Genomic DNA, 9,551 nt, shown 5'->3' on the forward strand with positions numbered 1-9,551 from the left:
GTGACTTTGTTTCTTAAGTAGTACACAAATGATGATTTTTAACTCCAACCGTTGCGTCTGTCAGTCGTATAATGCTTGTCAATGGGAACTTTGTCTATAAGGGTAAAAAAACGTGCACAGACAAATCCAAATTAAACTCTGAGACTCGTGACGACACATTGATGTCCTAAGACACGAAACAAATGGTTTGTGTGAGAAACCGAATAGTACTTAGATCATTTTTTTACCTCTAAAACACCACTATGTCCAACTGCCCTGCGCATCCGTTCTGATGACAGAAGTGATCTCTTGCGCTTTGCTTCAATGAGTGTGAGACATCACTTCCATTGTCAGAGCGCGTTCAAACCGTTATTATTTGCTACTTGCTTGTATGTTTTGAAGTTATATTAGTTTAAAATTCTTAACTACAATTGTTTTAATTAATTTTTTATTTATTTAAAAAAGTGGGCCTACTTATAATTACTTGTGTAAAAATATGTAAATGTAATGATTTTAAGGTTTTTAAGTCTGTAAACTAACTAATTAATAAGAAAAAAAGGAGATCAAGAATCATTTTAGAATCGGATCGTGACTCCCAAAATCGGATCAGATCGAATCGTGAGGTGACTAAAGATTCCTACCCCTAGTATTTAATATATCACACAAGGGGTTGGATATTTTAATACAACAATCTTACATATTGTGCCTTTAACATCAGTCTGCTGCACTTGTGCAGTTTGTATGACTCAACCCCCTTCGATCAAATGAATCTGTTATATAATTAAAGAATGCAATTTCAGTACAAGAATTCTGTCTTTTGCAGATTTTTTTATGACCAATTTCAGATAAACACTTGTCATCCATTCAGTATTCATCATCTAACATAGTAAACAACCTCAATTCATTCTACAGATATTGTATAGTATTGGAAATGCCATGAGCAAATAAATTAAATGATTGCAGAAACTTGGAAAAATTATAGGTGTTGCTTTACATATGTAGGCTATACTGACAAAATGCTACAAGTGACAACATAACCACCGCGAATACAATACAATACATAAAACATTTGTGAATAAAGCAGCGTTTCCATCCCATGTGTTCAAGAGAATAAAATTGTCACTTCCATTGAAATTGGCGCAAAATATCTGTAATAAAAATGGAAGTTACTGCAATCAGGGAAGGAATTGTGGCTCGTTTACCTACAGCATAAATGTCTCAGAGCGCACAGAGGAAACACAATAAACGTTCTCATTTTATCTTGCATTCAGCTGCTGGTGTTTGTGAACGCAATCAGGTGAGATTCTTCTGGGAGGGAATTATACCAAATCATTTTGATGACAGACTTTGGCTCAGGCATTTCAGAATGATCATTTACTAACATTTGAGATGCTGTGCGATGCGAGTGGTTAGTCCAGTTATCCTGTCACATTCACTGTTGAGTCACTGTTGAGTTTTTTGTTGCGCATCAAGGGATTTATTCCGTAAATGTGTTTCCATCGTAGCTTATGCGCATGTATTCTTGTTGAATAAAAAAATGTATCTGCCTCAGTTGAGCGCACAGTTTTATGCGCATTTTTAGAATTTATGCACATCTTGGCATTTCCATATTCTGCGTTTTTATGCGATATCCCAAAATGTGCATAAAAATAGGTGAATGGATACATAGCTACATTTCACCTTCATTAAAGGTGGACTCAAAAACACTGTTTGGAAGTTAGTCGAGCTGACACCAATAAACGTGTAACCAATCAGCATTAGGGGGCGTATGATGGTCAAGGAGAGAGAACGAGCAAGAGGGAGATTTGAAAATAAGAAAAAAAAAAAAACTGCAGAACAAGAGATAGGACACAATACAAAAGAGCTCAAAAGAATCTCACTGGAATGAAGGTTTATGACTGGGCAAGCGCTTTAGGACCGCGTTTATATTAGAAATGCTTTCCAGTGCTGGAGAGAGCTAAGCGGGAAGGCCTGAAAACAGACGCAGAGGATGCTTAGATTCCACTTCTCATGTGATTAACACTGGGTTTTGATTGTCTGGAGCTGCTGTGCTGTTTGTTTACTCTTGTGTACTGTACGTTCATTTTTTGTGCTTCCTTGTCATTCGTTCATCATCTGTGCTTTATTTTTCGTGAAGCATTTTGTTGTGCGTCAGCTGTGATAAACAGACATCCACTCACATTGCGTGTGTAACAGCGGCCAGATAGTGAGAGTTGTGCAGGTAAACTACTGCGCACTGACAACCACTAGGGAATGCGGTGTTTAGCGTCATTGGTAGGGCGTTCGCCTTGCATGTCAGCAGTGATCGGGCCGGGGTTCAAGACCGACTCGGAGCAGGGTGGTTAGGATTGGAGTGTGAGTTTTGGAGGTGGAGCAATGAAGAGATGGGTGGGTTTGTTTGGGTTGATTTCAAATATCAACAATGTCCAACAGCGTTTTTCAAAATTTTCTGATTCCACCTTTAATTTTAGTTCTTGTGTGGTACTTGAGGGTATAACATTCAAAACCAGTTCCTGATATGTGTGCTGCAGAATTTTAATTTATGTGTGTGTGTGTGGATCATAGGAGAGAAGGAGAATGCTTCTCCATAAATGTGCCAAAACTTAAACATTTTTGTTTTGAATCCATGGTTCTCTGGTTGGTCAACAGGGACATTCTGTAGGAATTATTGTTGTATCATGACAGGTAAACTGAACATTTGACATTTTGTCTCTTGGACTGTGCTATAGTTTTATGTCTCTCATAAAACTATATCTGTCCTACAGTATATGTATATTTTAATATAAATCAAGACCCGATGGAAAGCCACCGTCTCTGTTTGTCCTACAGAAAATGGCATAAAGAAAAGGCGTTCATTCCCAGTGTGTGCAGTCAGCTAAGCCTGACATTTATTGGCTAGTTTATTGTGTTCATACAACACATTCCAATAGATTTCATCAGATAAATTCAACTTTTATGAAGTCTTCAAAGCAACCATAAATGATTGTTCTAGCGATGTGGCATGTTTTATGCACCACTGAGGATTTTGTATCAGTTAATGGAGTGTAACTGCAGTCAGGTGTGGAAAATTATGGTCTTTAACAGACGTGCAGATGTCTTTTAAAATTGAGTGCAAAGAAATTGATATTATGGTGTATTTTAGCTGAATATGTCCATGTAGTTGATCCATAAGTGCACTGATGTGCTTGTACTCATACATCAATAAGTCACGTTTTAAAGTGATCTTGGCCCCTGTCACTGTGTAATGCTTGTGTCACTGTGAAGGCGAGCGTTCAATACTGAACAGAAGTATGCAGTCCAATATTTCATGCCTTCAGTATACTCAGATAAAAGATTGTTGCCTTATAAAAGCATCTAAAGAAAACAAGAAGAAAAGCTGAAGAAATGTCTGTACATGCACTAAACATCTGTTCAGAATTTTTTAAGGTTAAGCAACAATTATTAACGTGTATAAATATGTCTAGACTTATTTTATTGAGTTTTCTTTTTTAAAGGCAAAAAAATACAAGAAGACAAAATAAATTAATAAATAATAATATTAAACAAAAAATAAATCAGGTTTACAAATATGTTAAAAAGGTTGAGACAGTTTTCTTTGAAGACAGTTTAAACATTCCCATACCCTATCTGAAAATGAAACATGCACATCCTCATTAAGATCCTTGGCCCAAACAGTTGTAATAGGAAAGGGTTTGTATGAATGCTCAAGAAGAGACATAAATAACTGAAACAGAAGAGGGGGATTTCTCAGAAGAAAGGATTAGTTTGCACAAAAGGTGAATAATAGGTAACTGAGAGTCCCAAGGCACTTCATATGCCAGAAGGGCCGATCTAATACGTAAATACATCAAAAAAAGTAGTACAATATGTCTAAACTTCTTAACAAGGTTAAAGGTGATAGAGAGGATTTTTTGGTCGACTGAGAATCCAAAGACTGTTAGTGAGTTTTTGAAATGAGCGCATGCGTATTTCAAAGGAACGCCTCCCAAAACTCATGCAGGAGTATTGGAACACGAGTGTTTACCACCGGCATTCGCTGTGTCGTGTTTTTTGGATTCATTATGTCGGACTCACCGCAGGTAACTCATAATCTGCAGTTGTTACTCCTGTCTCCTGACAAAAACATTGCATGCGGCGCCTGTGGAGCGTGGAAAGTTACTGGAGCGCGTAGCCGCGCTCGTCTCTCACAAGGAACGTCATGGCAGTGATTGACAAGCCAGAGGGCCGATCGTTTACACGATGATCGCGTAAACAATTGGCTGATGTTTTTAAGGCCCTACCTCGTGCACAGATGATGTATATTAATATTATTCCTTTCAGTGCACCTAATAAATAGTCTTTTATCAGTTAGTAAAGACAGTTTCAAGTAATATTGCAAAAATGTATAAAACAAAACATCCTCTTTAGCACCTTTAAGCAAGATGCATCGTAAATGCACCCAGGAGAAAAAAAGTACACTTCTATAATGTACTTAAAGTGCTCTATTTTCGCACACTAATTTTGTACTTAATATACTAAAAATCTTTAGTACTTAAGATAATCTTCAGAACATCTAAGTGTACTCAACTGTGCTATTTTGAGACACCATGAAATATGAACTAAAATGTGTTTTTAATATACTATCTCTGTATTTAAAAAATATATTTAGTTACCACTTGTACACTATGGGGTCAAGTGTACTATAAGTGGTATCTAAATATATTTTTTAAATATAGAGATAGTATATTAAAAGCATATTTTAGTTTATATTTCATGGTGATTCAGTCAGAAATTGGCAGCCGAGATGGATTAACTGTTTCCACCTGGTATATATCAATTTGGATATTGGAACACACAAAAAAAATAGGCTGACTGTTGTTGCTATTTTCCATACAATGGAAATTAAGTGGGTGCTGTAAAATAAATAAATAAAGCATAATAAAATATAATAAAAATGCCCTTATGAATAATTATTAGCTGGTAAAATTGTTAACCCTGGGGCATTCATGTGAAAATTACTTGTATTATCTTCTTACTTGCATTGTCAGTATCATTAATTGGATAAACACAGCATGCAATATGTAGGCTATAGGCCATTGTTCAGCTTTGCTTACACGCTATCAAAATTACAAGTGTGAAACGTTGCTTCAGCCTTGGTTTAATTAAAAAAAGAAGATAGCCTGGAGTTACTCAAAGTATGAAAAGCCTATTTATGTATTTGTTTTGTTCCCGTTCCAGCCCTCACAGACTCTGTGATGGAAAGTGGCTGCAGCAGGTAAGTGATGTTTTGTTTAGCATTGCTATTAGTTAATAAATGCGGCTGTTGACCCATTGTGTCTATAGAAAACAGCCCACACATGTGGTCTTATCAGGATTGATAAAATTAGACCCTCCTCAGGTGTCCCTAAATGCCCTGCAGTTCCACAATAAAAGCCCAGGTGTTTACATTGTGTCTGTAATGCAGCTATAGGCTGGTAAGTGCTTACTGCCTGAATGGAAATGTGTTGTTGGTTTAGCAAGCAGGCTGTTCAATGTTTTCCTTTCAGAATGAACGGTGGCGTCCTTTTGAAGCAAATTATTATAAATATTATTTGCATTATTTTTTATTCTCATACACCAAGTTTGGACATACTTGACTGAAACTGTTTCTCATGATCTAAAAAAAAATTATCATCTCTTTTCCCTCCATTGACAGAATTTTCGAGAAGAGTCTCACTGCAGCCTGCGACGGACACCCAACCCGGCCCACATCCAGTGTGACGTCAGAAGCCAGGCCAATGCCGCCCTAGAGGACGATTCTTAAGATTTTATCGGTCATGTCAATCACGGTACTGATTGCCTACACCAAACGCTGATCCAGAAACCTGCCCGTCACTGTAACCTTAAGCTATGAAATAGCTCCAGGGTGGGATTTCTGGTGAAGTGGTTTGGGGGGGGAAATTGTGCCTTCTCATTAACTTTGAGCATCGAGAAGATTTAATTCTTTATCATTTACTTAAAGTCTATTTCTTTTTTTATGACAGATCGCAATGAAACCCACTCAAAACCCACCTAAAACCAACCCTTACACCTGCAACCAACTCATAACCTACCCTTACACCTAAACCCCCCCATTTTGGGGGCAGTTGTGGTCTAATGGTTAGAGAGTCGGACTTGTAAACCAAAGATTGCGGGTTCGAGTCTCAGTACTGGCAGGAAATGTAGGTGGGGGGAGAGAATGAACAGTGCTCTCTTCCACTCCTTGGCACCTTACCCCCATTTGACCCTTCGCAAAGACCCGCCCTTAGTTACTGTTGCTTTGTCCGACAAGCTGTGGCGTGACATCGCGGAGCAAAGAGGACACTGACAACACATCGACAGACAAGACAAAGCAGGATACTTATGATATTAAACAAAGTCCCAGCTTTCAAACTGTGTAGTTTTTTTTTTAAGAAATTCAAACAATAAAAACTGTTTTGTGGCTCTTTAATGTGTCGTGACAGATCGCTGTAGAGCCTCAGCTCAAGAGGCTCGTGAACCGATCACCTCTTCCTAATAGTTCATTTATAGCATCAAATAAACATGAATTAACATGAAGGAATGTTGTTTCAAACGTGGAAAGACGTCAGTATGCACCATTTTTCAAGTTTAAGTCCACCAAGGTTAATCTTCTAACTCCTGACTGCTTTGTCGGACAAAATGGCGGATTCGGCGTTCTGATTGGTTAGATCGCTTGTCAATCAAACTCCCTTCGAAGGGTCAATTGCTCCCTGGGTGCTGCAACAAAAATGGCTGCCCACTGCTCCAGGTGTGTTCACAGGGTGTGTGTTTTCAGTACTCACTGCTGTGTGTGTGCACTTGGATGGGTGAAATGCAGAGCACAAATTCCAAGTATGGGAATACTTGGCTACATGTCACGTCACTTTCACTTTCTTCACCTATACACGCCTGAAACCCACTCATAACTTACCCTAAAAACCCTTTGAATCGGAAACCTACGTACAATAAATCAGGTTTCTGGGGCAAAAGAGGAGAGTCACAAAGTGACGTATTGGGGGCGGAGTTAGATGTTCACTGCAGGATGCAGGATGGAATTTTCCATCAATCCATGTTTTCAATGTTAGACGGTAGGGGGCGCTGTTATGCATCTTCTGAAGGAGTGCAGAATCTCTGGATTAATGCTGCTATAGGAAATTTGATAATTCCCACTTCTGAAGTTGAAGTATCAACATGAGAGGGCGTTCATGTGCAATTTTTTACCTAGGAAAATCGTATTTACGATAATTCCAAGAGCATGTGAAGGCAGCATAAAACACAGGAGAAGCAGAAAGAAATTGCTTAGGCTGCCATGCATGCACTAAATATTTTTCAAATCTTAAACAATTTTAAAACTGTGGGAGACCACAGACATAATTTCAACCGATCTTTAGCATTAAAAATCTTCCAAATGCACACTAGAAGATTCGTCCGGACTGCAAGACCACACACCTGTGGATTGTAGTAACATTTTCACAGTGAGATGAGATCTCATAGAGACTCACGAGATCCAACGTGACTTGAGAAGAAATACAAATGGAGGACGATCGACGTCGTCGTCATCTGGTTCTCCTGGCGTTGAGTTTTGAAATCTTCAATTGTGTAGCCAGCTTTACGCACAAAAATAACATGATCTTTAAACATATAAAACCAAACTGGTAACATTACCAAATGCAATGTCAACCCACAAAGAGGTATAGGACTGTTTTGATCATCGTTCTGAATCCGATCCAGACATAGACTGACAAAAACTAGATTTTCTCATATTTTTGTTCAAAAATGTTGCTGCTTTTATTCATCTTGCCCACATTCCAGTGTTGATAAAAATAAGAATGTATGCAGTTTTTTTAAGCAGAGGCTCTGTTCAGATATTCATAAAGCAACATATTTTGGGGGCCATGAAAGTTTTGTGAAAATAATAAAAAATATAGCTGCGAGCAGCGATGGCGGGCCCAAGCCCGGTGGCACCGCCACCCCGGTGGCTTCAGGGCAACTGTGCACAGCGATCAATAGGCACTTAAAACGGTTAAACATCAAAGGACTATGTCAAATTCACTCCACATTTACTGCACTACAAGGTGCCACTATAGAGCCCCTCCTCCCTGCCCATTTTCAAAGGATTACATGTGCCAAGTTTTAACATTATTCTGATGAATTTTGAAGCAAATCAGGTAAAAATAAGAGGGTGATCTCAATGTATGCTGAAAGTGACACATTTTCTGCTTCCAGTTGGTGGCGCTATGACTTTGAATCACAATAGTCACATCCATGTGATCAGCCTTGTACAATGAAGACTAAGCCGAAGTTTCATCAAAATCAATTAATGTATGCAGGAGTTAAAACACTTTGTTTCCCTTTTCTTGCCATAAATTCGTTGCCTCGCCACGGCCAAACCGTTTGAGATATCCAAAATCCGTTTGCAATTAAACAACTTCAATGTGTTAGCAACAAGTTAAAAAAAGCTTGGTGTAAATTGGATAAACCCTGTAGGAGTAGTAGTATAAAATTCATAGCCTGTTTTTTCAAAAAATTAACATTCAAACAAAAATAGCCGACTTCCTGTTGGTCGGAGCTAATGAATGTAAATTAGAAAATTGTCCGGCTTGATGAGAACAATATGTGTACCGAGTTTGGTGACTGTAGAAAAAACTAACCCCCCCACTTTTATCAAAAGGTGGCGCTACTGAGCCCCTCCACCACGCCCATTTCTATGGCTTTGTCCATGTCTACTGGTTGACAATATTGATGTGTGTGTCGAGTTTCATGCAATTTGAAGCATGTTAAGAGCCTCAAAACACTCAAGAATATTATTACAGTTTGACCTGTTGCCATGGCAACAATATTTCAAATATCAAAAATCCTGTCATAGGTCTACATCTGCTGTGTATTGACATTACACTGATGAAGTTTGAAGCAAATCAGGTAAAAATAAGAGGGTGATCTCAAAACATTTCAAAAAGTGATACACTTCCTGCTGCCAGTTGGTGGCGCTATAACTTTGACTCACAATAGTCACATACATGTGATCAGACTCCTATAACGAACACACTTGTGAAGTTTCATAAAGATCAATATATGTATGCAGACGTTATAACACATTTCCTGTTTCCTTTTTCTCGCCATAAATTCGTTGCCTCGCCACGGACAAACCGTTCGAGATATCAAAAATCCCCTGGCAATTTTTAATCATCAGTGTCTTGACTTCATGCTGACCGAGTTTGGTGGCGATCGGATTAATCGTCTAGGAGGAGTATATCAAATTCCAGAGCATGCGTTTTTCAAACAACCCTTAATAGCTGACTTCCTGTTTGCGTGGCGTTTAACTTAGAGCACGAAAGTTGTTCGGCCCGATGAGGTCTATATGTGTACCGAGTTTCAGACTAATACGTGCAAGCGTGTTTAATATATGGACCAAATTTTCAGACCTTTTTCAAGGGGGCGCTGTTGAGCCCCCTGCCACGCCCGGGTACCAGCTTCTGCCCGGCCCTGTTGGCCGCGGATTCCAATGTGTGTGCCAATTTTCAAGAGTTTTTGAGCATGTTAAGGCCCCCAAAAAGCCCCGGAAGACGGAAAAAAAA

At 38.8% G+C, this 9,551-nt stretch overlaps 1 long non-coding RNA gene across 1 annotated transcript in view; it reads left to right on the plus strand.

Annotated features, from left to right (window-relative positions):
• Nucleotides 1-6,368, plus strand: part of LOC125265460 — a 126,522-nt gene extending 120,154 nt beyond the window's left edge. Inside the window, exons 3-4 of the long non-coding RNA XR_007184263.1 lie at nucleotides 5,654-5,786; nucleotides 5,982-6,368. This is a non-coding gene — a long non-coding RNA (uncharacterized LOC125265460). The remainder of the gene's footprint in view (nucleotides 1-5,653; nucleotides 5,787-5,981) is intronic.
• The last annotated feature ends 3,183 nt before the right edge of the window (nucleotides 6,369-9,551 follow it).

The sequence above is a fragment of the Megalobrama amblycephala genome, linkage group LG3, assembly GCF_018812025.1.
Source record: "Megalobrama amblycephala isolate DHTTF-2021 linkage group LG3, ASM1881202v1, whole genome shotgun sequence".
Taxonomy (NCBI): Eukaryota; Metazoa; Chordata; class Actinopteri; order Cypriniformes; family Xenocyprididae; genus Megalobrama; species Megalobrama amblycephala.